This window comes from Pithys albifrons, chromosome 1 (genome assembly GCF_047495875.1).
Source record: "Pithys albifrons albifrons isolate INPA30051 chromosome 1, PitAlb_v1, whole genome shotgun sequence".
In the NCBI taxonomy this organism is placed as follows: Eukaryota; Metazoa; Chordata; class Aves; order Passeriformes; family Thamnophilidae; genus Pithys; species Pithys albifrons.
The window spans coordinates 35,247,917-35,253,719 of record NC_092458.1 but is presented as its reverse complement, the minus strand read 5'-3'; positions in this window follow the sequence as shown (position 1 = coordinate 35,253,719).

The window sequence follows — 5,803 nt, the reverse complement described above, 5'->3', positions numbered from 1 at the left end:
CATTTAAGTATCAAAAGATCGCAGTAAGGTTTCCTTAGGGCCTTCTCTTCTTCAGACAGAATAAAACCAACTCTCTCAGCCTGCCTTAATAGGAGAGGCGCTTCAATTATATTTTCATATTTTTGTCCTTCCTCTAGATACACTTCAGCAGGTCCATGTGCTTTTTATGTTGGAGGCCCCAGGGCTGGACACAGTGCGCCAGGTAAGGTCTCAGTGGAATGGAGCAGAGGAGGAGAATCATGCTAGCCACTCTTCTTTTAATGCAGCCCAGGATATGGTTGGCCTTCAGGGCTGTGAGCACTCATTTCCAGGTCATGTCCAGCCTTTCATCCACCAGCAAGCCCAACTCCTCCTTGGCAGGGCTACTCTCAATCTCTTCATCCCCCTAGACTGTATTGATACTGGGGGTTGCCCCAACCCACATGCAGGACCCTGCACTTGGCCTTGTTGAACCTCATTAGGTTCCCCAGGGCCTACTTTTCAAGTTTCTCCGGGACCCTCTGGATGGCATCTATCCTTCAGGTGTATTGACTGCAGCACAGAGCCTGGTGTTGTGTGCAGAGTTGCTCAGGATACACTCGATCCCTTCATCTGTCTTTGATGAAGATACTTAACAGCACTGGGCCCCATATGAACCCCTGAGGGACACCCTTTTTTACTGACCTTCATCAGGACATTGAGCCATTGGCCTCTACCCTCTGGATGCGAGGGTATGCTAACCAATTCCTCATCAATCGAACAGTCCATTTGTCAAATTCAAGTTAGAGAGAAGGATGTTGTGGGGGATCATGTCAAAGGCTTACAGCTTCAGAGATGTCCACTGATGTGATCACTCCATTGTAGAGGGCCACTCAGCTGGTTAGACAGGACCTGCCCTTGGTGAAGCCATGCTGGCTGTCTGGAATCACCTCCCTGTCCTCCATGTGCCTCAGCACAGCTTCTAGGAGGATCTGTTCCATGATCTCCCCAGGTGAGGATGACAGGTTGGTCCCAGGTTGCTTTTTTCTACCCCTTTTTAAAACTGGTGATATAATTTCCTTATTTCCAGTCACTGGGGTCTTCACTGGACTGCCATGACTTTTCATATATCATGGAGAGATATAGGGCTATATGGAGAGATATATGGATTTGTATAATTGTACCACTGAGTACAAGTTATGAGTTGATGCTGCTCCAGACTTGACTTCACTGATTAATAGGCACCATGTGCAACACATTTATATTTTGGGACACAGGGACTTCTTCCCCCTCAGTTAAGGCAGGGGACATTTTCCTTCATCACAGCAATGGAAATTTGAATCTTCCTGTGCATTAAAGAGACATCTGGGATTGTCTGAGCTTTTCCAGGCAAAGAGCTGCATCAGAATTGATTGGCCAGACAATTTCAAATTAGTATTCACAGAATACAGTGATTAAGGCTACTTGCGAATGCTTTTTTCTAAAGTCTTCTAAAGTTTTCAAAGCAACAAAAAATTGTCTTACCTGATTATGCAATTATATAAGCACATCCTGCTTGATCAAGCTTCTCTCCCCAGCATTTTTTCAAAGAGGCAAGTCATTTCATCTGGATTTGAAAACTGATTTAACTAGAGAAATTAAGGTTAGATTTGGAAGAGGTTTGGACACTGAAATCCCTGACTTTTAAGTGATTTGGCATCCAGCAGCTCATGAAGTGCACTCGGACTCCCTGCGTGATTGATGGCAGGAGTTGGGTGCTTCAAGACCTGAATGCAACAGAGCTGGCAGGATACAGTGGGATCTCCTTGAAGGGAGCACGCAGCTTCTTACAGTCAAGCAACAGGAAAAGTGGAGGACAAGGGTGTATCTGCAATTCACTCTTGCACTAAAAGCCCCTTGAGGCTGGAGTGAGGCAATCCTGTCTGCCTGGGATCCATTGTCTGGAATCTTCTCTTGGAGATTGGTACCTACGCCCTTTCTTTCAAAAGACTCCACACAGATCAGTCTTATAAAAACAAAGCAGGAAGAAGAAAAGGTGGTGATAGCTTTTATTATATATTATATAATGCCTTGGTATTCAAAGTATATGCTGAGGAAGTGGGAGGCTCAGGTTCCCTTCCCGCCTCAGCCCCAGGGGCCCAAACCCACATCTCCCACATGCCATGAGAGCACCCCAACAAAGGCTGGAGGCTACCTTGGGCGGAGGAGCCTCCTCCACCCCTGCTTTGAAACTGCCACACTCCAGCCAGGAATTTCAGACTCAGGAGGGTGGAGTGGGAAGTGGCAGAGAGCAAGGAGAGAGCATGTGCCTGATGCCAAAACGTCACTCTGAGGTCCGTCCCCAGGGAGGGGGGGAGCCCCAGGTTGCCTCCCCACTCCCCTGACAGTTTTCATCCCAGGAGATTTACAGCTCACTGTGGGTTCCAGCATCCAAATTCCTCCTCTCTCCTTGGCACTGTGACTCTACAGAAGGCTTTCAGCAAGCTGGCACTGAGATGGGAGGAGAGAGTCTGTCCCCCAGCCATCCTTGCCCCTGAGGGAACCTTCCAGGGAGGCAGCAGCCTCCTTTGCCCCTCTCCCACTTGCTCTGTGGGTGCTCACATGTGCAGTCTTTTGCAGCTGCAGCTGCCATGGCGCTGCATAGGGAGGTTCCAGGTGCAACTACCAGGGCCCATCAAACCCCTAAACAAGTAAAATCCTTGTTTACTCCATGCCAGGGAGACTTTGGCAGGCATGAGGCACTAGGCTGCCCAATTCTGGCAGCTCTGGAGACCCCAAGGAGCTCTGGGCAGTTGGGTGAGCTCCAAGGTAAAGAGTCAAGTGTTTCAAGAGTTTCCAAGCAATTACAGGGTTAAGTGGCAGTACAGTCGAGTTTTCCAGACAAACTGCCTGAACAAACAGATTTCAGTTCAGTTTTGGTTTAGATCTTACCTACAGCAGAGGAGGTTTCTGTCTTTCCAAGAGGGCATGCTGGGTGGCAGACAGGGAATTAATGTCCCCTCCCTGATGTTAAGACAATAAATCAGCTCCTCACTAAAACTCAGGATTAAGGGTCGTCCAGAGAAATCAAAGTGGGAAAATCAAGTGCTTTCCTCAACTTCAAGGCAATGGATTAGAGAAGAGGGACACACTCATCTTGAATCACTCAGATATGATATGATTTGGTGTTAAAACTCTAGCACAGTTGATACTTCTCCCAGTCTCAGACCAACTTTCCCAGTCCAAAAGGGGGGGGAGGGGAGGGACAAGAAAAAAGAATTATACAAACAATTTAACAACAGGGGTTAGTCTTTATTAGTGTCCCCTCAGGATGGGCCAATGAAAGTCCTGAACAGCTACCAAAAACAGTAGTCAAAGTTACAGTAACAGGGCTGAAATATTGTGTGAGCTTGGCAGCTGTCATGCCCCAAGAAGTCACAAAAAGGCACATCACACTTAGTTGTATCTGACAGAAGTTTGCCTCAGTATCAGTTCCTGGGAAAGGTTGAACAGATAATCGTTTCTTTAGAAGGAAAAAAAAAGGAAAGAAAGAAAAACAAGCTGGAAAGAAAAGCAGACTTTCTGGTAGATCTGTGACAACAGCATCAGCAGCTCCAACTGGTTTGTTGCCCACTCCTTCTGGCAGCCCAGGAAAGTCATCTCCCAAAGATCTACACCTCTCTGTTAAGTAATCATTGCACTCACATTCGTTTGACTGGAGCAAAGACATCCCCATCAGCCAATTAACCAGCCCATAAGGAGGTCCTCCTAAGCACTGTGGCTGTTACACCTTCCTTGCAGAGCACCCAAGAACCTTGTAGAGTCAAGCAGGAAAGAGCAATTTTTTTCTACAAGATGAAGACCTCTGTGGGAAACCTCGTTGTTGCTTCCTTCATGCTCTAGGAAGCTCTTCCTAGAAATTTCTCCTCTTTGGAGGGCTCCTCCTCCTCCAAAATAAGCTAAATTACTCAAATGGGGCAGAAGTGCAATCAGTCAGCATGCTCCTAAGGGTAACACCTGCAGGGGACAGGCTTTGGTTGTGCCTGGCACAGGATAAACATCTGCTCTTGCTTACCAGCAGCACTTGGCCTTTCACTTTCTGCTTTCAGCAATGTGAACTGGTTCTGCACAGCATCTGTTGTAACTTCATACAAGAACAGAAACACTCCAAGAACCTCAGCAGGTAACACCAGTGCCAGTCTTGCTGCATCCCAGCAGACTGCAGGCAACTTGCTGCTCTCTACATTCCTTTGGCATGTTCTCCCACGGCCGTGACGGTGTCTATCATTTGCTGCTAGAAATGGCAGCAGAGACTTTTTCATAAAAGTACTTGAAAAAGGCAGATTTCCTTTCCCTTCTGTTGATGTGTATGCATGATGTGACACGCCATTCAAGTAAATCTAGTTTTATTGACAGGGATACTCAGAGAAATGAACATGTGTGTGCGTACCCAAAACCAGATGAAAACAAAATTTTAAATTTGCAGATATGGACATTTATATCAACCAATACAGAAAAAAACATTATGTAGTTTCTCTGATCTATTATGAATATGACTCAAAAAATCAACAAACACTGAACACATACATAAACGTGTGACCTACACAGAATGCTTAACAGTAATTGCAAAAGGATTTCTTGAGCAATTCAAAAAAAAAAAAAAAAAGGAAGATGATTGTCAGGAGACGACTTGGTTGTGGGAAGAGGCACTTAATTCACTGCATGAATGACTCACGGTGAATTACTTGCATAACTCCACTCAAGGAAATCACTACTCTGCAAAAGTGCATACATGTTAAATCAACCAAAACACAGAGTGGTCCATATTCTTGGTACAATGCTGCCTTTCCGCTGGTACAGAATGGGGAAAAATCCCCTCACCTGGGCAGGGAGCGGGAAGAAATCCTCTTTTTTTGTATCCTGGCAATGTTTCCAAGAGACAGTTCAAGAGCGCTCACTTGCCCTATTCATGCTTGGCATTTATGTTAAAAAGAAAATCCAGGCCTGTAATATTCAAGAACCAGCTCCTGTTTACAATGAAACTTTGACTAATAAATCTGAGGCTGCATTTCCCATCCAATTCAATTTAATGCCATAAGGTAATTATGGTCCTTTGCTGGAAAATACAGAGCTCCAGGAAGAAGGTCAGCTGGCATGATAGCAATATTTGCCTTCTTCAGGATACTCAGGATAACTAACTCCTTCCTTTATTTGCTATCTCTGCTTGAACTGTGAGGTACAAAGCTTGCTGGAATTAAAAAGGGAACTATTTTTCACTATTACACCCTACTGTAATTTCCCATAGCAATTCTTCAAAATTGAAAGAAGGAAAAAGAAAAAGCAATTAAAAATGCACCATAGCTCCTTTCTAAGTTTCATGTGCCTGACACAACCCACCAGCCATACTTCAGGCATCAGATTCAGATCTTAGAGTGACCAGGTAACACACATCCTCTTGGCTGCAACATAACAATTTAAGCTGTATGACCTGGGAGTGTATTCTCTGGCTACAGTGAGTGCAGAAACTTAAGACAGTATTTCAGAGCCCTTGTATTAGGAGCTTTATTTGATTCTATGGAAAGCTTGGTCTATACAAAGACTCACTGCCCATATGTTGCAGGAGAAGCAGCTGCAGTTCTCTCTGAGCACAGAGAACATCCCATCCAGAGCAGAGGTCCACATTCTAGTTATGGTGCTCAGGGCAACAGCATCCTTGGGGAGGCAGGAGAAGCAGGTTTGCTTTGGTGGAGCTGCCCAACATGTAAAGCACTGACTGCAAACAGCAGACCTGTGCCATGGGAGCTGCAGCCTGGGCCACCACCACCCCACTGGAGCAAGAGAGCAGGAGCAAACACAAGCAAATGGT